This window comes from Acipenser ruthenus, chromosome 2 (assembly GCF_902713425.1).
Source record: "Acipenser ruthenus chromosome 2, fAciRut3.2 maternal haplotype, whole genome shotgun sequence".
Taxonomy (NCBI): domain Eukaryota; kingdom Metazoa; phylum Chordata; class Actinopteri; order Acipenseriformes; family Acipenseridae; genus Acipenser; species Acipenser ruthenus.
The window spans coordinates 99,096,925-99,121,572 of NC_081190.1; the positions used below are offsets into that span (position 1 = coordinate 99,096,925).

The 24,648-nt window shown below is 40.6% G+C and overlaps 17 non-coding genes across 17 annotated transcripts; all 17 read left to right on the top strand.

The window, feature by feature from the left end:
- Nucleotides 1-807: 807 nt before the first annotated feature.
- Nucleotides 808-926, top strand: LOC131706759 (5S ribosomal RNA). Its single transcript, XR_009310777.1, has one exon. It is a non-coding gene; the product is annotated as a 5S ribosomal RNA (ribosomal RNA).
- Nucleotides 927-1,818: 892 nt separating this feature from the next.
- LOC131707840 (U1 spliceosomal RNA) lies at nucleotides 1,819-1,982 on the top strand. Its single transcript, XR_009311233.1, has one exon. It is a non-coding gene; the product is annotated as a U1 spliceosomal RNA (small nuclear RNA).
- A 1,745-nt stretch (nucleotides 1,983-3,727) lies between these two features.
- Nucleotides 3,728-3,846, top strand: LOC131706085 (5S ribosomal RNA). Its single transcript, XR_009310590.1, has one exon. It is a non-coding gene; the product is annotated as a 5S ribosomal RNA (ribosomal RNA).
- An 892-nt stretch (nucleotides 3,847-4,738) lies between these two features.
- On the top strand, nucleotides 4,739-4,902 carry LOC131707818 (U1 spliceosomal RNA). Its single transcript, XR_009311231.1, has one exon. It is a non-coding gene; the product is annotated as a U1 spliceosomal RNA (small nuclear RNA).
- Nucleotides 4,903-6,626: 1,724 nt separating this feature from the next.
- On the top strand, nucleotides 6,627-6,745 carry LOC131706094 (5S ribosomal RNA). Its single transcript, XR_009310591.1, has one exon. It is a non-coding gene; the product is annotated as a 5S ribosomal RNA (ribosomal RNA).
- Nucleotides 6,746-7,637: 892 nt separating this feature from the next.
- Nucleotides 7,638-7,801, top strand: LOC131707103 (U1 spliceosomal RNA). The gene has a single exon (XR_009310975.1). It is a non-coding gene; the product is annotated as a U1 spliceosomal RNA (small nuclear RNA).
- Nucleotides 7,802-9,525: 1,724 nt separating this feature from the next.
- Nucleotides 9,526-9,644, top strand: LOC131706105 (5S ribosomal RNA). The gene has a single exon (XR_009310592.1). It is a non-coding gene; the product is annotated as a 5S ribosomal RNA (ribosomal RNA).
- Nucleotides 9,645-10,536: 892 nt separating this feature from the next.
- LOC131707105 (U1 spliceosomal RNA) lies at nucleotides 10,537-10,700 on the top strand. The gene has a single exon (XR_009310976.1). It is a non-coding gene; the product is annotated as a U1 spliceosomal RNA (small nuclear RNA).
- A 1,724-nt stretch (nucleotides 10,701-12,424) lies between these two features.
- Nucleotides 12,425-12,543, top strand: LOC131706112 (5S ribosomal RNA). The gene has a single exon (XR_009310593.1). It is a non-coding gene; the product is annotated as a 5S ribosomal RNA (ribosomal RNA).
- Nucleotides 12,544-13,435: 892 nt separating this feature from the next.
- Nucleotides 13,436-13,599, top strand: LOC131707107 (U1 spliceosomal RNA). The gene has a single exon (XR_009310978.1). It is a non-coding gene; the product is annotated as a U1 spliceosomal RNA (small nuclear RNA).
- Nucleotides 13,600-15,333: 1,734 nt separating this feature from the next.
- On the top strand, nucleotides 15,334-15,452 carry LOC131706119 (5S ribosomal RNA). Its single transcript, XR_009310594.1, has one exon. It is a non-coding gene; the product is annotated as a 5S ribosomal RNA (ribosomal RNA).
- Nucleotides 15,453-17,375: 1,923 nt separating this feature from the next.
- On the top strand, nucleotides 17,376-17,494 carry LOC131706130 (5S ribosomal RNA). Its single transcript, XR_009310595.1, has one exon. It is a non-coding gene; the product is annotated as a 5S ribosomal RNA (ribosomal RNA).
- An 892-nt stretch (nucleotides 17,495-18,386) lies between these two features.
- LOC131707108 (U1 spliceosomal RNA) lies at nucleotides 18,387-18,550 on the top strand. Its single transcript, XR_009310980.1, has one exon. It is a non-coding gene; the product is annotated as a U1 spliceosomal RNA (small nuclear RNA).
- A 1,736-nt stretch (nucleotides 18,551-20,286) lies between these two features.
- On the top strand, nucleotides 20,287-20,405 carry LOC131706760 (5S ribosomal RNA). Its single transcript, XR_009310778.1, has one exon. It is a non-coding gene; the product is annotated as a 5S ribosomal RNA (ribosomal RNA).
- Nucleotides 20,406-21,297: 892 nt separating this feature from the next.
- Nucleotides 21,298-21,461, top strand: LOC131707110 (U1 spliceosomal RNA). The gene has a single exon (XR_009310982.1). It is a non-coding gene; the product is annotated as a U1 spliceosomal RNA (small nuclear RNA).
- Nucleotides 21,462-23,192: 1,731 nt separating this feature from the next.
- LOC131706616 (5S ribosomal RNA) lies at nucleotides 23,193-23,311 on the top strand. The gene has a single exon (XR_009310681.1). It is a non-coding gene; the product is annotated as a 5S ribosomal RNA (ribosomal RNA).
- Nucleotides 23,312-24,203: 892 nt separating this feature from the next.
- LOC131707112 (U1 spliceosomal RNA) lies at nucleotides 24,204-24,367 on the top strand. Its single transcript, XR_009310983.1, has one exon. It is a non-coding gene; the product is annotated as a U1 spliceosomal RNA (small nuclear RNA).
- Nucleotides 24,368-24,648: the final 281 nt, after the last annotated feature.

Genomic DNA, 24,648 nt, shown 5'->3' on the forward strand with positions numbered 1-24,648 from the left:
GTTGTTTTTTTTAAAACATAGTGTTTCAGCTCTGTACAGACGTTCTATGTCGTTATCCGTTATTGATTCAGCTTTATTTAGATGATTGCCTTTACCTTGTTTTAATTTCCCGTTCCTCTGAGATACGAATCTACCAGCTTTACATCTTTTTTTTTTTTTTTTTAACGTATTCTCATTTTGTTGATCATTAATGCACATTTCTGTAATGTGGGTGTTGTCGAGCGATTGAAAACGAGACATTTTGTGTTTGAATTGAAAGTGATGGTCTCGAGGAGTCGAACAAGTCACAATAAGCCTTCATCCATGTATCATGTAACCACATGTATGCTGTCTCTAACTGGAGGAGAGGGACCCTTGCAGTACTGCTCAGCCTAAAGAACCACACGAGTTGTTTGAAAGGGGGATTTATTTTGTAGAATAAACATCAAATTGGTTTCAGGGCATACAGTCCTCCAACGGCAACACAGCTCAGTACAGCTGAGATCCATTACAACACTGCTGCAGATTCAAACTAAAAGAGGGTAATATACAAAATGGATGCCTTTGAGAACTTAACACTTTCAATGCCAACGTGTGGCTACTACTTTGTGAACATACAATTTCGCAAGAATCTAATGGCACTTTTAATGCTGCTATATATACACACACAGACACACGGACACACGGGCCCGCACACGTGGAGCCCAGAGCTGCTTAAATGTTAACGTTTGTGACAAATTAGAGATCTGGAAATCCCTCCCCCAACCTGTCATTGCATGAATGATATTAACTTAATACTATGAAAGAGATAAACCAAGACTGTCGTTCGCTTACGGCCATACCACCTTGCGAACGCCCGATCTCGTCTGATCTCGGAAGCTAAGCAAGGTCGGGCCTGGTTAGTACTTGGATGGGAGACCGCCTGGGAATACCAGGTGCTGTAAGCTTTTCTTTCTGCAGCTTGACAGGGGGCGCTATTTCCCTTGTTATTTATGTTACTAACCTGGAAGCTGTAAGTCTAAACATCGTTTTCTTTTTTTGGTTTTTTTATTGTCCCATTCCACACACGAACAAGTATTGTATCAGCCTTTACTGGTTTTGAAAACTGAGTTAGGACAGAAAGGGTTATCGTATTATATTCTAAGCCGAAACTACCAGTAGCGGTCCGATACAAACAAATGTGAACAGGGTTAAGACAAAAGTACTGACGAGTTTTGCTAGTTATGGTTAGTTTAATTAATTAAAAAAAGAAATAAAAGTTGATGAAGTACTTTTTATTATAGTAACAGAACGAGACATGTTTTAAAGCCACAAACTGCGTGTTTAGATTATTGTGCCAAACAAGAGAACAAAACGAGCATATCAACCAAGAACGGATTTAGTGACCCGTTCATTCGTTCGAGTTTATTTATATTATGTGTGACCTTAACAAATGTTTGACCAATGTTTTGCTTGCTTTCTTTTTGAAAGTCGTACATTTGTTACATTTTTTTTATTTCGTTTACGCAGACGTGTATACAGACCCGTCGCTTCTTTTGCGGAACATCTCACATGCTGCTGCACGAATGACGTCGTCCTGTGTAAATCCTGGCATCTTGTCCTCCAATGATAAAGGCGCATGCAAATATATACCGAGAGGCATTACGGGAATGCAATTTATAAATACTTATACTGAAAACTGAAGGAACCCATTACACCCAACAGACTGGAAAGTGCGATATGATAACAATGAAAATGTTATATTAGGAAAAGAGTGTTTCTTTAAATTGCAGATGTAGGCACCGTTTCTTTGAAAAATGTCTCTTGTGGACGGGTGACGACTCGCAATGTGTACAACTCATACTTACCTGGTAGGGGAGATACCATGATCATGAAGGTGGTTCACCCAGGGCGAGGCTCGGCCATTGCACTCCGGCTGTGCTGACCCCTGCGAATTCCCCAAATGCGGGAATCTCGACTGCATAATTTCTGGTAGTGGGGGACTGCCTTCGCGCTCTCCCCTGAAACTATGGTCAAAGACAGAAACAAACACGAACCCGTCGGAGGAAGGAACTCACTCACTCACTCACTCACTAGTTATTCAACAACTCTCCGGCAGGCGGCTTCGTCACACAGGGAGTCAGGTTTTCTTTAAAAGGAGCTCAATGTTTTTAGCTTTCTGACTGTCAAATAAATAGCTACGTGGTTCCTGCACATCTATTTCCATGTTTCGTTATTTTTTATTGACAAGACTAAAAGTAAAGACTCAGCAGTGTCTGTATCAAAGTTTTTATTTTTATTTTAAATAATTGGAAATCATTTTCGAGCTTATCAGTTTTATTTATTTAGTTGATGTTTTTTATTCAGATAAACTGTGCATCACAACTGCTGCTGCTGCTGCTGCTGCTGCTGCTGCTGCTGCAGAGTCACTTACAATAGGACCTGGGTTTTACATCTCATTTGAAGGAAGGAGCACAAGGAGGTTAAGGGACTTGCTCAGGGACAGGGTCACACACAATGAGCCAGTGGCTGAGCTGGGATTGAACCAGGAACCTCCCGGTAACAAGAGCTTTTCTTTAACCACCTGACCACTAAGCCCCTTAAAACATATCTTGGCAGACAAACACTTTAATTAGACAACATAAAACCACATACAAGCAGATTTACAAGCAGGGCTGCAATCGCGTTCGCGCTCTCCCCTGATGTTATAGTCAAAGTTAAAAACACAGGTATTGAAAGCAATTAGCGATTATCTATATATCTCCAGCAGGTGGCTCTGTCAGACTGGGAATGAGATTTTGTTTTTTCTTTCGGAGCGTATAATGTTCTAGAAAGTACCAAAGTGTTTTATGTACATGTATTGTGAAGTGTTTCATCTTGAGAAGACAAAGTAACGAGTCAGCGGCACGTGTATCAAAGTTACAAAGTTGCTAATATTAAAGAAGACGAGGTTCAGCGGTACAGTTGTTTTTTTTAAAACATAGTGTTTCAGCTCTGTACAGACGTTCTATGTCGTTATCCGTTATTGATTCAGCTTTATTTAGATGATTGCCTTTACCTTGTTTTAATTTCCCGTTCCTCTGAGATACGAATCTACCAGCTTTACATCTTTTTTTTTTTTTTTTAACGTATTCTCATTTTGTTGATCATTAATGCACATTTCTGTACTGTGGGTGTTGTCGAGCGATTGAAAACGAGACATTTTGTGTTTGAATTGAAAGAGATGGTCTCGAGGAGTCGAACAAGTCACAATAAGCCTTCATCCATGTATCATGTAACCACATGTATGCTGTCTCTAACTGGAGGAGAGGGACCCTTGCAGTACTGCTCAGCCTAAAGAACCACACGAGTTGTTTGAAAGGGGGATTTATTTTGTAGAATAAACATCAAATTGGTTTCAGGGCATACAGTCCTCCAACGGCAACACAGCTCAGTACAGCTGAGATCCATTACAACACTGCTGCAGATTCAAACTAAAAGAGGGTAATATACAAAATGGATGCCTTTGAGAACTTAACACTTTCAATGCCAACGTGTGGCTACTACTTTGTGAACATACAATTTCGCAAGAATCTAATGGCACTTTTAATGCTGCTATATATACACACACAGACACACGGACACACGGGCCCGCACACGTGGAGCCCAGAGCTGCTTAAATGTTAACGTTTGTGACAAATTAGAGATCTGGAAATCCCTCCCCCAACCTGTCATTGCATGAATGATATTAACTTAATACTATGAAAGAGATAAACCAAGACTGTCGTTCGCTTACGGCCATACCACCTTGAGAACGCCCGATCTCGTCTGATCTCGGAAGCTAAGCAAGGTCGGGCCTGGTTAGTACTTGGATGGGAGACCGCCTGGGAATACCAGGTGCTGTAAGCTTTTCTTTCTGCAGCTTGACAGGGGGCGCTATTTCCCTTGTTATTTATGTTACTAACCTGGAAGCTGTAAGTCTAAACATCGTTTTCTTTTTTTGGTTTTTTTATTGTCCCATTCCACACACGAACAAGTATTGTATCAGCCTTTACTGGTTTTGAAAACTGAGTTAGGACAGAAAGGGTTATCGTATTATATTCTAAGCCGAAACTACCAGTAGCGGTCCGATACAAACAAATGTGAACAGGGTTAAGACAAAAGTACTGACGAGTTTTGCTAGTTATGGTTAGTTTAATTAATTAAAAAAAGAAATAACAGTTGATGAAGTACTTTTTATTATAGTAACAGAACGAGACATGTTTTAAAGCCACAAACTGCGTGTTTAGATTATTGTGCCAAACAAGAGAACAAAACGAGCATATCAACCAAGAACGGATTTAGTGACCCGTTCATTCGTTCGAGTTTATTTATATTATGTGTGACCTTAACAAATGTTTGACCAATGTTTTGCTTGCTTTCTTTTTGAAAGTCGTACATTTGTTACATTTTTTTTATTTCGTTTACGCAGACGTGTATACAGACCCGTCGCTTCTTTTGCGGAACATCTCACATGCTGCTGCACGAATGACGTCGTCCTGTGTAAATCCTGGCATCTTGTCTTCCAATGATAAAGGCGCATGCAAATATATACCGAGAGGCATTACGGGAATGCAATTTATAAATACTTATACTGAAAACTGAAGGAACCCATTACACCCAACAGACTGGAAAGTGCGATATGATAACAATGAAAATGTTATATTAGGAAAAGAGTGTTTCTTTAAATTGCAGATGTAGGCACCGTTTCTTTGAAAAATGTCTCTTGTGGACGGGTGACGACTCGCAATGTGTACAACTCATACTTACCTGGCAGGGGAGATACCATGATCATGAAGGTGGTTCACCCAGTGCGAGGCTCGGCCATTGCACTCCGGCTGTGCTGACCCCTGCGAATTCCCCAAATGCGGGAATCTCGACTGCATAATTTCTGGTAGTGGGGGACTGCGTTCGCGCTCTCCCCTGAAACTATGGTCAAAGACAGAAACAAACACGAACCCGTCGGAGGAAGGAACTCACTCACTCACTCACTCACTAGTTATTCAACAACTCTCCGGCAGGCGGCTTCGTCACACAGGGAGTCAGGTTTTCTTTAAAAGGAGCTCAATGTTTTTAGCTTTCTGACTGTCAAATAAATAGCTACGTGGTTCCTGCACATCTATTTCCATGTTTCGTTATTTTTTATTGACAAGACTAAAAGTAAAGACTCAGCAGTGTCTGTATCAAAGTTTTTATTTTTATTTTAAATAATTGGAAATCATTTTCGAGCTTATCAGTTTTATTTATTTAGTTGATGTTTTTTATTCAGATAAACTGTGCATCACAACTGCTGCTGCTGCTGCAGAGTCACTTACAATAGGACCTGGGTTTTACATCTCATTTGAAGGAAGGAGCACAAGGAGGTTAAGGGACTTGCTCAGGGACAGGGTCACACACAATGAGCCAGTGGCTGAGCTGGGATTGAACCAGGAACCTCCCGGTAACAAGAGCTTTTCTTTAACCACCTGACCACTAAGCCCCTTAAAACATATCTTGGCAGACAAACACTTTAATTAGACAACATAAAACCACATACAAGCAGATTTACAAGCAGGGCTGCAATCGCGTTCGCGCTCTCCCCTGATGTTATAGTCAAAGTTAAAAACACAGGTATTGAAAGCAATTAGCGATTATCTATATATCTCCAGCAGGTGGCTCTGTCAGACTGGGAATGAGATTTTGTTTTTTCTTTCGGAGCGTATAATGTTCTAGAAAGTACCAAAGTGTTTTATGTACATGTATTGTGAAGTGTTTCATCTTGAGAAGACAAAGTAACGAGTCAGCGGCACGTGTATCAAAGTTACAAAGTTGCTAATATTAAAGAAGACGAGGTTCAGCGGTACAGTTGTTTTTTTTAAAACATAGTGTTTCAGCTCTGTACAGACGTTCTATGTCGTTATCCGTTATTGATTCAGCTTTATTTAGATGATTGCCTTTACCTTGTTTTAATTTCCCGTTCCTCTGAGATACGAATCTACCAGCTTTACATCTTTTTTTTTTTTTTTTAACGTATTCTCATTTTGTTGATCATTAATGCACATTTCTGTACTGTGGGTGTTGTCGAGCGATTGAAAACGAGACATTTTGTGTTTGAATTGAAAGTGATGGTCTCGAGGAGTCGAACAAGTCACAATAAGCCTTCATCCATGTATCATGTAACCACATGTATGCTGTCTCTAACTGGAGGAGAGGGACCCTTGCAGTACTGCTCAGCCTAAAGAACCACACGAGTTGTTTGAAAGGGGGATTTATTTTGTAGAATAAACATCAAATTGGTTTCAGGGCATACAGTCCTCCAACGGCAACACAGCTCAGTACAGCTGAGATCCATTACAACACTGCTGCAGATTCAAACTAAAAGAGGGTAATATACAAAATGGATGCCTTTGAGAACTTAACACTTTCAATGCCAACGTGTGGCTACTACTTTGTGAACATACAATTTCGCAAGAATCTAATGGCACTTTTAATGCTGCTATATATACACACACAGACACACGGACACACGGGCCCGCACACGTGGAGCCCAGAGCTGCTTAAATGTTAACGTTTGTGACAAATTAGAGATCTGGAAATCCCTCCCCCAACCTGTCATTGCATGAATGATATTAACTTAATACTATGAAAGAGATAAACCAAGACTGTCGTTCGCTTACGGCCATACCACCTTGAGAACGCCCGATCTCGTCTGATCTCGGAAGCTAAGCAAGGTCGGGCCTGGTTAGTACTTGGATGGGAGACCGCCTGGGAATACCAGGTGCTGTAAGCTTTTCTTTCTGCAGCTTGACAGGGGGCGCTATTTCCCTTGTTATTTATGTTACTAACCTGGAAGCTGTAAGTCTAAACATCGTTTTCTTTTTTTGGTTTTTTTATTGTCCCATTCCACACACGAACAAGTATTGTATCAGCCTTTACTGGTTTTGAAAACTGAGTTAGGACAGAAAGGGTTATCGTATTATATTCTAAGCCGAAACTACCAGTAGCGGTCCGATACAAACAAATGTGAACAGGGTTAAGACAAAAGTACTGACGAGTTTTGCTAGTTATGGTTAGTTTAATTAATTAAAAAAAGAAATAACAGTTGATGAAGTACTTTTTATTATAGTAACAGAACGAGACATGTTTTAAAGCCACAAACTGCGTGTTTAGATTATTGTGCCAAACAAGAGAACAAAACGAGCATATCAACCAAGAACGGATTTAGTGACCCGTTCATTCGTTCGAGTTTATTTATATTATGTGTGACCTTAACAAATGTTTGACCAATGTTTTGCTTGCTTTCTTTTTGAAAGTCGTACATTTGTTACATTTTTTTTATTTCGTTTACGCAGACGTGTATACAGACCCGTCGCTTCTTTTGCGGAACATCTCACATGCTGCTGCACGAATGACGTCGTCCTGTGTAAATCCTGGCATCTTGTCCTCCAATGATAAAGGCGCATGCAAATATATACCGAGAGGCATTACGGGAATGCAATTTATAAATACTTATACTGAAAACTGAAGGAACCCATTACACCCAACAGACTGGAAAGTGCGATATGATAACAATGAAAATGTTATATTAGGAAAAGAGTGTTTCTTTAAATTGCAGATGTAGGCACCGTTTCTTTGAAAAATGTCTCTTGTGGACGGGTGACGACTCGCAATGTGTACAACTCATACTTACCTGGCAGGGGAGATACCATGATCATGAAGGTGGTTCACCCAGGGCGAGGCTCGGCCATTGCACTCCGGCTGTGCTGACCCCTGCGAATTCCCCAAATGCGGGAATCTCGACTGCATAATTTCTGGTAGTGGGGGACTGCGTTCGCGCTCTCCCCTGAAACTATGGTCAAAGACAGAAACAAACACGAACCCGTCGGAGGAAGGAACTCACTCACTCACTCACTCACTAGTTATTCAACAACTCTCCGGCAGGCGGCTTCGTCACACAGGGAGTCAGGTTTTCTTTAAAAGGAGCTCAATGTTTTTAGCTTTCTGACTGTCAAATAAATAGCTACGTGGTTCCTGCACATCTATTTCCATGTTTCGTTATTTTTTATTGACAAGACTAAAAGTAAAGACTCAGCAGTGTCTGTATCAAAGTTTTTATTTTTATTTTAAATAATTGGAAATCATTTTCGAGCTTATCAGTTTTATTTATTTAGTTGATGTTTTTTATTCAGATAAACTGTGCATCACAACTGCTGCTGCTGCTGCAGAGTCACTTACAATAGGACCTGGGTTTTACATCTCATTTGAAGGAAGGAGCACAAGGAGGTTAAGGGACTTGCTCAGGGACAGGGTCACACACAATGAGCCAGTGGCTGAGCTGGGATTGAACCAGGAACCTCCCGGTAACAAGAGCTTTTCTTTAACCACCTGACCACTAAGCCCCTTAAAACATATCTTGGCAGACAAACACTTTAATTAGACAACATAAAACCACATACAAGCAGATTTACAAGCAGGGCTGCAATCGCGTTCGCGCTCTCCCCTGATGTTATAGTCAAAGTTAAAAACACAGGTATTGAAAGCAATTAGCGATTATCTATATATCTCCAGCAGGTGGCTCTGTCAGACTGGGAATGAGATTTTGTTTTTTCTTTCGGAGCGTATAATGTTCTAGAAAGTACCAAAGTGTTTTATGTACATGTATTGTGAAGTGTTTCATCTTGAGAAGACAAAGTAACGAGTCAGCGGCACGTGTATCAAAGTTACAAAGTTGCTAATATTAAAGAAGACGAGGTTCAGCGGTACAGTTGTTTTTTTTAAAACATAGTGTTTCAGCTCTGTACAGACGTTCTATGTCGTTATCCGTTATTGATTCAGCTTTATTTAGATGATTGCCTTTACCTTGTTTTAATTTCCCGTTCCTCTGAGATACGAATCTACCAGCTTTACATCTTTTTTTTTTTTTTTTAACGTATTCTCATTTTGTTGATCATTAATGCACATTTCTGTACTGTGGGTGTTGTCGAGCGATTGAAAACGAGACATTTTGTGTTTGAATTGAAAGTGATGGTCTCGAGGAGTCGAACAAGTCACAATAAGCCTTCATCCATGTATCATGTAACCACATGTATGCTGTCTCTAACTGGAGGAGAGGGACCCTTGCAGTACTGCTCAGCCTAAAGAACCACACGAGTTGTTTGAAAGGGGGATTTATTTTGTAGAATAAACATCAAATTGGTTTCAGGGCATACAGTCCTCCAACGGCAACACAGCTCAGTACAGCTGAGATCCATTACAACACTGCTGCAGATTCAAACTAAAAGAGGGTAATATACAAAATGGATGCCTTTGAGAACTTAACACTTTCAATGCCAACGTGTGGCTACTACTTTGTGAACATACAATTTCGCAAGAATCTAATGGCACTTTTAATGCTGCTATATATACACACACAGACACACGGACACACGGGCCCGCACACGTGGAGCCCAGAGCTGCTTAAATGTTAACGTTTGTGACAAATTAGAGATCTGGAAATCCCTCCCCCAACCTGTCATTGCATGAATGATATTAACTTAATACTATGAAAGAGATAAACCAAGACTGTCGTTCGCTTACGGCCATACCACCTTGAGAACGCCCGATCTCGTCTGATCTCGGAAGCTAAGCAAGGTCGGGCCTGGTTAGTACTTGGATGGGAGACCGCCTGGGAATACCAGGTGCTGTAAGCTTTTCTTTCTGCAGCTTGACAGGGGGCGCTATTTCCCTTGTTATTTATGTTACTAACCTGGAAGCTGTAAGTCTAAACATCGTTTTCTTTTTTTGGTTTTTTTATTGTCCCATTCCACACACGAACAAGTATTGTATCAGCCTTTACTGGTTTTGAAAACTGAGTTAGGACAGAAAGGGTTATCGTATTATATTCTAAGCCGAAACTACCAGTAGCGGTCCGATACAAACAAATGTGAACAGGGTTAAGACAAAAGTACTGACGAGTTTTGCTAGTTATGGTTAGTTTAATTAATTAAAAAAAGAAATAACAGTTGATGAAGTACTTTTTATTATAGTAACAGAACGAGACATGTTTTAAAGCCACAAACTGCGTGTTTAGATTATTGTGCCAAACAAGAGAACAAAACGAGCATATCAACCAAGAACGGATTTAGTGACCCGTTCATTCGTTCGAGTTTATTTATATTATGTGTGACCTTAACAAATGTTTGACCAATGTTTTGCTTGCTTTCTTTTTGAAAGTCGTACATTTGTTACATTTTTTTTATTTCGTTTACGCAGACGTGTATACAGACCCGTCGCTTCTTTTGCGGAACATCTCACATGCTGCTGCACGAATGACGTCGTCCTGTGTAAATCCTGGCATCTTGTCCTCCAATGATAAAGGCGCATGCAAATATATACCGAGAGGCATTACGGGAATGCAATTTATAAATACTTATACTGAAAACTGAAGGAACCCATTACACCCAACAGACTGGAAAGTGCGATATGATAACAATGAAAATGTTATATTAGGAAAAGAGTGTTTCTTTAAATTGCAGATGTAGGCACCGTTTCTTTGAAAAATGTCTCTTGTGGACGGGTGACGACTCGCAATGTGTACAACTCATACTTACCTGGCAGGGGAGATACCATGATCATGAAGGTGGTTCACCCAGGGCGAGGCTCGGCCATTGCACTCCGGCTGTGCTGACCCCTGCGAATTCCCCAAATGCGGGAATCTCGACTGCATAATTTCTGGTAGTGGGGGACTGCGTTCGCGCTCTCCCCTGAAACTATGGTCAAAGACAGAAACAAACACGAACCCGTCGGAGGAAGGAACTCACTCACTAGTTATTCAACAACTCTCCGGCAGGCGGCTTCGTCACACAGGGAGTCAGGTTTTCTTTAAAAGGAGCTCAATGTTTTTAGCTTTCTGACTGTCAAATAAATAGCTACGTGGTTCCTGCACATCTATTTCCATGTTTCGTTATTTTTTATTGACAAGACTAAAAGTAAAGACTCAGCAGTGTCTGTATCAAAGTTTTTATTTTTATTTTAAATAATTGGAAATCATTTTCGAGCTTATCAGTTTTATTTATTTAGTTGATGTTTTTTATTCAGATAAACTGTGCATCACAACTGCTGCTGCTGCTGCTGCTGCTGCTGCAGAGTCACTTACAATAGGACCTGGGTTTTACATCTCATTTGAAGGAAGGAGCACAAGGAGGTTAAGGGACTTGCTCAGGGACAGGGTCACACACAATGAGCCAGTGGCTGAGCTGGGATTGAACCAGGAACCTCCCGGTAACAAGAGCTTTTCTTTAACCACCTGACCACTAAGCCCCTTAAAACATATCTTGGCAGACAAACACTTTAATTAGACAACATAAAACCACATACAAGCAGATTTACAAGCAGGGCTGCAATCGCGTTCGCGCTCTCCCCTGATGTTATAGTCAAAGTTAAAAACACAGGTATTGAAAGCAATTAGCGATTATCTATATATCTCCAGCAGGTGGCTCTGTCAGACTGGGAATGAGATTTTGTTTTTTCTTTCGGAGCGTATAATGTTCTAGAAAGTACCAAAGTGTTTTATGTACATGTATTGTGAAGTGTTTCATCTTGAGAAGACAAAGTAACGAGTCAGCGGCACGTGTATCAAAGTTACAAAGTTGCTAATATTAAAGAAGACGAGGTTCAGCGGTACAGTTGTTTTTTTTAAAACATAGTGTTTCAGCTCTGTACAGACGTTCTATGTCGTTATCCGTTATTGATTCAGCTTTATTTAGATGATTGCCTTTACCTTGTTTTAATTTCCCGTTCCTCTGAGATACGAATCTACCAGCTTTACATCTTTTTTTTTTTTTTTTAACGTATTCTCATTTTGTTGATCATTAATGCACATTTCTGTACTGTGGGTGTTGTCGAGCGATTGAAAACGAGACATTTTGTGTTTGAATTGAAAGAGATGGTCTCGAGGAGTCGAACAAGTCACAATAAGCCTTCATCCATGTATCATGTAACCACATGTATGCTGTCTCTAACTGGAGGAGAGGGACCCTTGCAGTACTGCTCAGCCTAAAGAACCACACGAGTTGTTTGAAAGGGGGATTTATTTTGTAGAATAAACATCAAATTGGTTTCAGGGCATACAGTCCTCCAACGGCAACACAGCTCAGTACAGCTGAGATCCATTACAACACTGCTGCAGATTCAAACTAAAAGAGGGTAATATACAAAATGGATGCCTTTGAGAACTTAACACTTTCAATGCCAACGTGTGGCTACTACTTTGTGAACATACAATTTCGCAAGAATCTAATGGCACTTTTAATGCTGCTATATATACACACACAGACACACGGACACACGGGCCCGCACACGTGGAGCCCAGAGCTGCTTAAATGTTAACGTTTGTGACAAATTAGAGATCTGGAAATCCCTCCCCCAACCTGTCATTGCATGAATGATATTAACTTAATACTATGAAAGAGATAAACCAAGACTGTCGTTCGCTTACGGCCATACCACCTTGAGAACGCCCGATCTCGTCTGATCTCGGAAGCTAAGCAAGGTCGGGCCTGGTTAGTACTTGGATGGGAGACCGCCTGGGAATACCAGGTGCTGTAAGCTTTTCTTTCTGCAGCTTGACAGGGGGCGCTATTTCCCTTGTTATTTATGTTACTAACCTGGAAGCTGTAAGTCTAAACATCGTTTTCTTTTTTTGGTTTTTTTATTGTCCCATTCCACACACGAACAAGTATTGTATCAGCCTTTACTGGTTTTGAAAACTGAGTTAGGACAGAAAGGGTTATCGTATTATATTCTAAGCCGAAACTACCAGTAGCGGTCCGATACAAACAAATGTGAACAGGGTTAAGACAAAAGTACTGACGAGTTTTGCTAGTTATGGTTAGTTTAATTAATTAAAAAAAGAAATAACAGTTGATGAAGTACTTTTTATTATAGTAACAGAACGAGACATGTTTTAAAGCCACAAACTGCGTGTTTAGATTATTGTGCCAAACAAGAGAACAAAACGAGCATATCAACCAAGAACGGATTTAGTGACCCGTTCATTCGTTCGAGTTTATTTATATTATGTGTGACCTTAACAAATGTTTGACCAATGTTTTGCTTGCTTTCTTTTTGAAAGTCGTACATTTGTTACATTTTTTTTATTTCGTTTACGCAGACGTGTATACAGACCCGTCGCTTCTTTTGCGGAACATCTCACATGCTGCTGCACGAATGACGTCGTCCTGTGTAAATCCTGGCATCTTGTCCTCCAATGATAAAGGCGCATGCAAATATATACCGAGAGGCATTACGGGAATGCAATTTATAAATACTTATACTGAAAACTGAAGGAACCCATTACACCCAACAGACTGGAAAGTGCGATATGATAACAATGAAAATGTTATATTAGGAAAAGAGTGTTTCTTTAAATTGCAGATGTAGGCACCGTTTCTTTGAAAAATGTCTCTTGTGGACGGGTGACGACTCGCAATGTGTACAACTCATACTTACCTGGCAGGGGAGATACCATGATCATGAAGGTGGTTCACCCAGGGCGAGGCTCGGCCATTGCACTCCGGCTGTGCTGACCCCTGCGAATTCCCCAAATGCGGGAATCTCGACTGCATAATTTCTGGTAGTGGGGGACTGCGTTCGCGCTCTCCCCTGAAACTATGGTCAAAGACAGAAACAAACACGAACCCGTCGGAGGAAGGAACTCACTCACTCACTCACTCACTAGTTATTCAACAACTCTCCGGCAGGCGGCTTCGTCACACAGGGAGTCAGGTTTTCTTTAAAAGGAGCTCAATGTTTTTAGCTTTCTGACTGTCAAATAAATAGCTACGTGGTTCCTGCACATCTATTTCCATGTTTCGTTATTTTTTATTGACAAGACTAAAAGTAAAGACTCAGCAGTGTCTGTATCAAAGTTTTTATTTTTATTTTAAATAATTGGAAATCATTTTCGAGCTTATCAGTTTTATTTATTTAGTTGATGTTTTTTATTCAGATAAACTGTGCATCACAACTGCTGCTGCTGCTGCTGCTGCTGCTGCAGAGTCACTTACAATAGGACCTGGGTTTTACATCTCATTTGAAGGAAGGAGCACAAGGAGGTTAAGGGACTTGCTCAGGGACAGGGTCACACACAATGAGCCAGTGGCTGAGCTGGGATTGAACCAGGAACCTCCCGGTAACAAGAGCTTTTCTTTAACCACCTGACCACTAAGCCCCTTAAAACATATCTTGGCAGACAAACACTTTAATTAGACAACATAAAACCACATACAAGCAGATTTACAAGCAGGGCTGCAATCGCGTTCGCGCTCTCCCCTGATGTTATAGTCAAAGTTAAAAACACAGGTATTGAAAGCAATTAGCGATTATCTATATATCTCCAGCAGGTGGCTCTGTCAGACTGGGAATGAGATTTTGTTTTTTCTTTCGGAGCGTATAATGTTCTAGAAAGTACCAAAGTGTTTTATGTACATGTATTGTGAAGTGTTTCATCTTGAGAAGACAAAGTAACGAGTCAGCGGCACGTGTATCAAAGTTACAAAGTTGCTAATATTAAAGAAGACGAGGTTCAGCGGTACAGTTGTTTTTTTTAAAACATAGTGTTTCAGCTCTGTACAGACGTTCTATGTCGTTATCCGTTATTGATTCAGCTTTATTTAGATGATTGCCTTTACCTTGTTTTAATTTCCCGTTCCTCTGAGATACGAATCTACCAGCTTTACATCTTTTTTTTTTTTTTTTAACGTATTCTCATTTTGTTGATCATTAATGCACATTTCTGTACTGTGGGTGTTGTCGAGCGATTGAAAACGAGACATTTTGTGTTTGAATTGAAAGAGATGGTCTCGAGGAGTCGAACAAGTCACAATAAGCCTTCATCCATGTATCATGTAACCACATGTATGCTGTCTCTAACTGGAGGAGAGGGACCCTTGCAGTACTGCTCAGCCTAAAGAACCACACGAGTTGTTTGAAAGGGGGATTTATTTTGTAGAATAAACATCAAATTGGTTTCAGGGCATACAGTCCTCCAACGGCAACACAGCTCAGTACAGCTGAGATCCATTACAACACTGCTGCAGATTCAAACTAAAAGAGGGTAATATACAAAATGGATGCCTTTGAGAACTTAACACTTTCAATGCCAACGTGTGGCTACTACTTTGTGAACATACAATTTCGCAAGAATCTAATGGCACTTTTAATGCTGCTATATACACACACAGACACACGGACACACGGGCCCGCACACGTGGAGCCCAGAGCTGCTTAAATGTTAACGTTTGTGACAAATTAGAGATCTGGAAATCCCTCCCCCAACCTGTCATTGCATGAATGATATTAACTTAATACTATGAAAGAGATAAACCAAGACTGTCGTTCGCTTACGGCCATACCACCTTGAGAACGCCCGATCTCGTCTGATCTCGGAAGCTAAGCAAGGTCGGGCCTGGTTAGTACTTGGATGGGAGACCGCCTGGGAATACCAGGTGCTGTAAGCTTTTCTTTCTGCAGCTTGACAGGGGGCGCTATTTCCCTTGTTATTTATGTTACTAACCTGGAAGCTGTAAGTCTAAACATCGTTTTCTTTTTTTGGTTTTTTTATTGTCCCATTCCACACACGAACAAGTATTGTATCAGCCTTTACTGGTTTTGAAAACTGAGTTAGGACAGAAAGGGTTATCGTATTATATTCTAAGCCGAAAGCATAATTTCTGGTAGTGGGGGACTGCGTTCGCGCTCTCCCCTGAAACTATGGTCAAAGACAGAAACAAACACGAACCCGTCGGAGGAAGGAACTCACTCACTCACTCACTCACTAGTTATTCAACAACTCTCCGGCAGGCGGCTTCGTCACACAGGGAGTCAGGTTTTCTTTAAAAGGAGCTCAATGTTTTTAGCTTTCTGACTGTCAAATAAATAGCTACGTGGTTCCTGCACATCTATTTCCATGTTTCGTTATTTTTTATTGACAAGACTAAAAGTAAAGACTCAGCAGTGTCTGTATCAAAGTTTTTCTGAATTGATGTTTTTTATTCAGATAAACTGTGCATCACAACTGCTGCTGCTGCTGCTGCAGAGTCACTTACAATAGGACCTGGGTTTTACATCTCATTTGAAGGAAGGAGCACAAGGAGGTTAAGGGACTTGCTCAGGGACAGGGTCACACACAATGAGCCAGTGGCTGAGCTGGGATTGAACCAGGAACCTCCCGGTAACAAGAGCTTTTCTTTAACCACCTGACCACTAAGCCCCTTAAAACATATCTTGGCAGACAAACACTTTAATTAGACAACATAAAACCACATACAAGCAGATTTACAAGCAGGGCTGCAATCGCGTTCGCGCTCTCCCCTGATGTTATAGTCAAAGTTAAAAACACAGGTATTGAAAGCAATTAGCGATTATCTATATATCTCCAGCAGGTGGCTCTGTCAGACTGGGAATGAGATTTTGTTTTTTCTTTCGGAGCGTATAATGTTCTAGAAAGTACCAAAGTGTTTTATGTACATGTATTGTGAAGTGTTTCATCTTGAGAAGACAAAGTAACGAGTCAGCGGCACGTGTATCAAAGTTACAAAGTTGCTAATATTAAAGAAGACGAGGTTCAGCGGTACAGTTGTTTTTTTTAAAACATAGTGTTTCAGCTCTGTACAGACGTTCTATGTCGTTATCCGTTATTGATTCAGCTTTATTTAGATGATTGCCTTTACCTTGTTTTAATTTCCCGTTCCTCTGAGATACGAATCTACCAGCTTTACATCTTTTTTTTTTTTTTTTAACGTATTCTCATTTTGTTGATCATTAATGCACATTTCTGTACTGTGGGTGTTGTCGAGCGATTGAAAACGAGACATTTTGTGTTTGAATTGAAAGAGATGGTCTCGAGGAGTCGAACAAGTCACAATAAGCCTTCATCCATGTATCATGTAACCACATGTATGCTGTCTCTAACTGGAGGAGAGGGACCCTTGCAGTACTGCTCAGCCTAAAGAACCACACGAGTTGTTTGAAAGGGGGATTTATTTTGTAGAATAAACATCAAATTGGTTTCAGGGCATACAGTCCTCCAACGGCAACACAGCTCAGTACAGCTGAGATCCATTACAACACTGCTGCAGATTCAAACTAAAAGAGGGTAATATACAAAATGGATGCCTTTGAGAACTTAACACTTTCAATGCCAACGTGTGGCTACTACTTTGTGAACATACAATTTCGCAAGAATCTAATGGCACTTTTAATGCTGCTATATATACACACACAGACACACGGACACACGGGCCCGCACACGTGGAGCCCAGAGCTGCTTAAATGTTAACGTTTGTGACAAATTAGAGATCTGGAAATCCCTCCCCCAACCTGTCATTGCATGAATGATATTAACTTAATACTATGAAAGAGATAAACCAAGACTGTCGTTCGCTTACGGCCATACCACCTTGAGAACGCCCGATCTCGTCTGATCTCGGAAGCTAAGCAAGGTCGGGCCTGGTTAGTACTTGGATGGGAGACCGCCTGGGAATACCAGGTGCTGTAAGCTTTTCTTTCTGCAGCTTGACAGGGGGCGCTATTTCCCTTGTTATTTATGTTACTAACCTGGAAGCTGTAAGTCTAAACATCGTTTTCTTTTTTTGGTTTTTTTATTGTCCCATTCCACACACGAACAAGTATTGTATCAGCCTTTACTGGTTTTGAAAACTGAGTTAGGACAGAAAGGGTTATCGTATTATATTCTAAGCCGAAACTACCAGTAGCGGTCCGATACAAACAAATGTGAACAGGGTTAAGACAAAAGTACTGACGAGTTTTGCTAGTTATGGTTAGTTTAATTAATTAAAAAAAGAAATAACAGTTGATGAAGTACTTTTTATTATAGTAACAGAACGAGACATGTTTTAAAGCCACAAACTGCGTGTTTAGATTATTGTGCCAAACAAGAGAACAAAACGAGCATATCAACCAAGAACGGATTTAGTGACCCGTTCATTCGTTCGAGTTTATTTATATTATGTGTGACCTTAACAAATGTTTGACCAATGTTTTGCTTGCTTTCTTTTTGAAAGTCGTACATTTGTTACATTTTTTTTATTTCGTTTACGCAGACGTGTATACAGACCCGTCGCTTCTTTTGCGGAACATCTCACATGCTGCTGCACGAATGACGTCGTCCTGTGTAAATCCTGGCATCTTGTCCTCCAATGATAAAGGCGCATGCAAATATATACCGAGAGGCATTACGGGAATGCAATTTATAAATACTTATACTGAAAACTGAAGGAACCCATTACACCCAACAGACTGGAAAGTGCGATATGATAACAATGAAAATGTTATATTAGGAAAAGAGTGTTTCTTTAAATTGCAGATGTAGGCACCGTTTCTTTGAAAAATGTCTCTTGTGGACGGGTGACGACTCGCAATGTGTACAACTCATACTTACCTGGCAGGGGAGATACCATGATCATGAAGGTGGTTCACCCAGGGCGAGGCTCGGCCATTGCACTCCGGCTGTGCTGACCCCTGCGAATTCCCCAAATGCGGGAATCTCGACTGCATAATTTCTGGTAGTGGGGGACTGCGTTCGCGCTCTCCCCTGAAACTATGGTCAAAGACAGAAACAAACACGAACCCGTCGGAGGAAGGAACTCACTCACTCACTCACTCACTAGTTATTCAACAACTCTCCGGCAGGCGGCTTCGTCACACAGGGAGTCAGGTTTTCTTTAAAAGGAGCTCAATGTTTTTAGCTTTCTGACTGTCAAATAAATAGCTACGTGGTTCCTGCACATCTATTTCCATGTTTCGTTATTTTTTATTGACAAGACTAAAAGTAAAGACTCAGCAGTGTCTGTATCAAAGTTTTTATTTTTATTTTAAATAATTGGAAATCATTTTCGAGCTTATCAGTTTTATTTATTTAGTTGATGTTTTTTATTCAGATAAACTGTGCATCACAACTGCTGCTGCTGCTGCTGCTGCTGCTGCAGAGTCACTTACAATAGGACCTGGGTTTTACATCTCATTTGAAGGAAGGAGCACAAGGAGGTTAAGGGACTTGCTCAGGGACAGGGTCACACACAATGAGCCAGTGGCTGAGCTGGGATTGAACCAGGAACCTCCCGGTAACAAGAGCTTTTCTTTAACCACCTGACCACTAAGCCCCTTAAAACATATCTTGGCAGACAAACACTTTAATTAGACAACATAAAACCACATACAAGCAGATTTACAAGCAGGGCTGCAATCGCGTTCGCGCTCTCCCCTGATGTTATAGTCAAAGTTAAAAACACAGGTATTGAAAGCAATTAGCGATTATCTATATATCTCCAGCAGGTGGCTCTGTCAGACTGGGAATGAGATTTTGTTTTTTCTTTCGGAGCGTATAATGTTCTAGAAAGTACCAAAGTGTTTTATGTACATGTATTGTGAAGTGTTTCATCTTGAGAAGACAAAGTAACGAGTCAGCGGCACGTGTATCAAAGTTACAAAGTTGCTAATATTAAAGAAGACGAGGTTCAGCGGTACAGTTGTTTTTTTTAAAACATAGTGTTTCAGCTCTGTACAGACGTTCTATGTCGTTATCCGTTATTGATTCAGCTTTATTTAGATGATTGCCTTTACCTTGTTTTAATTTCCCGTTCCTCTGAGATACGAATCTACCAGCTTTACATCTTTTTTTTTTTTTTTTAACGTATTCTCATTTTGTTGATCATTAATGCACATTTCTGTACTGTGGGTGTTGTCGAGCGATTGAAAACGAGACATTTTGTGTTTGAATTGAAAGAGATGGTCTCGAGGAGTCGAACAAGTCACAATAAGCCTTCATCCATGTATCATGTAACCACATGTATGCTGTCTCTAACTGGAGGAGAGGGACCCTTGCAGTACTGCTCAGCCTAAAGAACCACACGAGTTGTTTGAAAGGGGGATTTATTTTGTAGAATAAACATCAAATTGGTTTCAGGGCATACAGTCCTCCAACGGCAACACAGCTCAGTACAGCTGAGATCCATTACAACACTGCTGCAGATTCAAACTAAAAGAGGGTAATATACAAAATGGATGCCTTTGAGAACTTAACACTTTCAATGCCAACGTGTGGCTACTACTTTGTGAACATACAATTTCGCAAGAATCTAATGGCACTTTTAATGCTGCTATATATACACACACAGACACACGGACACACGGGCCCGCACACGTGGAGCCCAGAGCTGCTTAAATGTTAACGTTTGTGACAAATTAGAGATCTGGAAATCCCTCCCCCAACCTGTCATTGCATGAATGATATTAACTTAATACTATGAAAGAGATAAACCAAGACTGTCGTTCGTTTACGGCCATACCACCTTGAGAACGCCCGATCTCGTCTGATCTCGGAAGCTAAGCAAGGTCGGGCCTGGTTAGTACTTGGATGGGAGACCGCCTGGGAATACCAGGTGCTGTAAGCTTTTCTTTCTGCAGCTTGACAGGGGGCGCTATTTCCCTTGTTATTTATGTTACTAACCTGGAAGCTGTAAGTCTAAACATCGTTTTCTTTTTTTGGTTTTTTTATTGTCCCATTCCACACACGAACAAGTATTGTATCAGCCTTTACTGGTTTTGAAAACTGAGTTAGGACAGAAAGGGTTATCGTATTATATTCTAAGCCGAAACTACCAGTAGCGGTCCGATACAAACAAATGTGAACAGGGTTAAGACAAAAGTACTGACGAGTTTTGCTAGTTATGGTTAGTTTAATTAATTAAAAAAAGAAATAACAGTTGATGAAGTACTTTTTATTATAGTAACAGAACGAGACATGTTTTAAAGCCACAAACTGCGTGTTTAGATTATTGTGCCAAACAAGAGAACAAAACGAGCATATCAACCAAGAACGGATTTAGTGACCCGTTCATTCGTTCGAGTTTATTTATATTATGTGTGACCTTAACAAATGTTTGACCAATGTTTTGCTTGCTTTCTTTTTGAAAGTCGTACATTTGTTACATTTTTTTTATTTCGTTTACGCAGACGTGTATACAGACCCGTCGCTTCTTTTGCGGAACATCTCACATGCTGCTGCACGAATGACGTCGTCCTGTGTAAATCCTGGCATCTTGTCCTCCAATGATAAAGGCGCATGCAAATATATACCGAGAGGCATTACGGGAATGCAATTTATAAATACTTATACTGAAAACTGAAGGAACCCATTACACCCAACAGACTGGAAAGTGCGATATGATAACAATGAAAATGTTATATTAGGAAAAGAGTGTTTCTTTAAATTGCAGATGTAGGCACCGTTTCTTTGAAAAATGTCTCTTGTGGACGGGTGACGACTCGCAATGTGTACAACTCATACTTACCTGGCAGGGGAGATACCATGATCATGAAGGTGGTTCACCCAGGGCGAGGCTCGGCCATTGCACTCCGGCTGTGCTGACCCCTGCGAATTCCCCAAATGCGGGAATCTCGACTGCATAATTTCTGGTAGTGGGGGACTGCGTTCGCGCTCTCCCCTGAAACTATGGTCAAAGACAGAAACAAACACGAACCCGTCGGAGGAAGGAACTCACTCACTCACTCACTCACTCACTAGTTATTCAACAACTCTCCGGCAGGCGGCTTCGTCACACAGGGAGTCAGGTTTTCTTTAAAAGGAGCTCAATGTTTTTAGCTTTCTGACTGTCAAATAAATAGCTACGTGGTTCCTGCACATCTATTTCCATGTTTCGTTATTTTTTATTGACAAGACTAAAAGTAAAGACTCAGCAGTGTCTGTATCAAAGTTTTTATTTTTATTTTAAATAATTGGAAATCATTTTCGAGCTTATCAGTTTTATTTATTTAGTTGATGTTTTTTATTCAGATAAACTGTGCATCACAACTGCTGCTGCTGCTGCTGCAGAGTCACTTACAATAGGACCTGGGTTTTACATCTCATTTGAAGGAAGGAGCACAAGGAGGTTAAGGGACTTGCTCAGGGACAGGGTCACACACAATGAGCCAGTGGCTGAGCTGGGATTGAACCAGGAACCTCCCGGTAACAAGAGCTTTTCTTTAACCACCTGACCACTAAGCCCCTTAAAACATATCTTGGCAGACAAACACTTTAATTAGACAACATAAAACCACATACAAGCAGATTTACAAGCAGGGCTGCAATCGCGTTCGCGCTCTCCCCTGATGTTATAGTCAAAGTTAAAAACACAGGTATTGAAAGCAATTAGCGATTATCTATATATCTCCAGCAGGTGGCTCTGTCAGACTGGGAATGAGATTTTGTTTTTTCTTTCGGAGCGTATAATGTTCTAGAAAGTACCAAAGTGTTTTATGTACATGTATTGTGAAGTGTTTCATCTTGAGAAGACAAAGTAACGAGTCAGCGGCACGTGTATCAAAGTTACAAAGTTGCTAATATTAAAGAAGACGAGGTTCAGCGGTACAGTTGTTTTTTTTAAAACATAGTGTTTCAGCTCTGTACAGACGTTCTATGTCGTTATCCGTTATTGATTCAGCTTTATTTAGATGATTGCCTTTACCTTGTTTTAATTTCCCGTTCCTCTGAGATACGAATCTACCAGCTTTACATCTTTTTTTTTTTTTTTTAACGTATTCTCATTTTGTTGATCATTAATGCACATTTCTGTACTGTGGGTGTTGTCGAGCGATTGAAAACGAGACATTTTGTGTTTGAATTGAAAGTGATGGTCTCGAGGAGTCGAACAAGTCACAATAAGCCTTCATCCATGTATCATGTAACCACATGTATGCTGTCTCTAACTGGAGGAGAGGGACCCTTGCAGTACTGCTCAGCCTAAAGAACCACACGAGTTGTTTGAAAGGGGGATTTATTTTGTAGAATAAACATCAAATTGGTTTCAGGGCATACAGTCCTCCAACGGCAACACAGCTCAGTACAGCTGAGATCCATTACAACACTGCTGCAGATTCAAACTAAAAGAGGGTAATATACAAAATGGATGCCTTTGAGAACTTAACACTTTCAATGCCAACGTGTGGCTACTACTTTGTGAACATACAATTTCGCAAGAATCTAATGGCACTTTTAATGCTGCTATATATACACACACAGACACACGGACACACGGGCCCGCACACGTGGAGCCCAGAGCTGCTTAAATGTTAACGTTTGTGACAAATTAGAGATCTGGAAATCCCTCCCCCAACCTGTCATTGCATGAATGATATTAACTTAATACTATGAAAGAGATAAACCAAGACTGTCGTTCGCTTACGGCCATACCACCTTGAGAACGCCCGATCTCGTCTGATCTCGGAAGCTAAGCAAGGTTGGGCCTGGTTAGTACTTGGATGGGAGACCGCCTGGGAATACCAGGTGCTGTAAGCTTTTCTTTCTGCAGCTTGACAGGGGGCGCTATTTCCCTTGTTATTTATGTTACTAACCTGGAAGCTGTAAGTCTAAACATCGTTTTCTTTTTTTGGTTTTTTTATTGTCCCATTCCACACACGAACAAGTATTGTATCAGCCTTTACTGGTTTTGAAAACTGAGTTAGGACAGAAAGGGTTATCGTATTATATTCTAAGCCGAAACTACCAGTAGCGGTCCGATACAAACAAATGTGAACAGGGTTAAGACAAAAGTACTGACGAGTTTTGCTAGTTATGGTTAGTTTAATTAATTAAAAAAAGAAATAACAGTTGATGAAGTACTTTTTATTATAGTAACAGAACGAGACATGTTTTAAAGCCACAAACTGCGTGTTTAGATTATTGTGCCAAACAAGAGAACAAAACGAGCATATCAACCAAGAACGGATTTAGTGACCCGTTCATTCGTTCGAGTTTATTTATATTATGTGTGACCTTAACAAATGTTTGACCAATGTTTTGCTTGCTTTCTTTTTGAAAGTCGTACATTTGTTACATTTTTTTTATTTCGTTTACGCAGACGTGTATACAGACCCGTCGCTTCTTTTGCGGAACATCTCACATGCTGCTGCACGAATGACGTCGTCCTGTGTAAATCCTGGCATCTTGTCCTCCAATGATAAAGGCGCATGCAAATATATACCGAGAGGCATTACGGGAATGCAATTTATAAATACTTATACTGAAAACTGAAGGAACCCATTACACCCAACAGACTGGAAAGTGCGATATGATAACAATGAAAATGTTATATTAGGAAAAGAGTGTTTCTTTAAATTGCAGATGTAGGCACCGTTTCTTTGAAAAATGTCTCTTGTGGACGGGTGACGACTCGCAATGTGTACAACTCATACTTACCTGGCAGGGGAGATACCATGATCATGAAGGTGGTTCACCCAGGGCGAGGCTCGGCCATTGCACTCCGGCTGTGCTGACCCCTGCGAATTCCCCAAATGCGGGAATCTCGACTGCATAATTTCTGGTAGTGGGGGACTGCGTTCGCGCTCTCCCCTGAAACTATGGTCAAAGACAGAAACAAACACGAACCCGTCGGAGGAAGGAACTCACTCACTCACTCACTCACTAGTTATTCAACAACTCTCCGGCAGGCGGCTTCGTCACACAGGGAGTCAGGTTTTCTTTAAAAGGAGCTCAATGTTTTTAGCTTTCTGACTGTCAAATAAATAGCTACGTGGTTCCTGCACATCTATTTCCATGTTTCGTTATTTTTTATTGACAAGACTAAAAGTAAAGACTCAGCAGTGTCTGTATCAAAGTTTTTATTTTTATTTTAA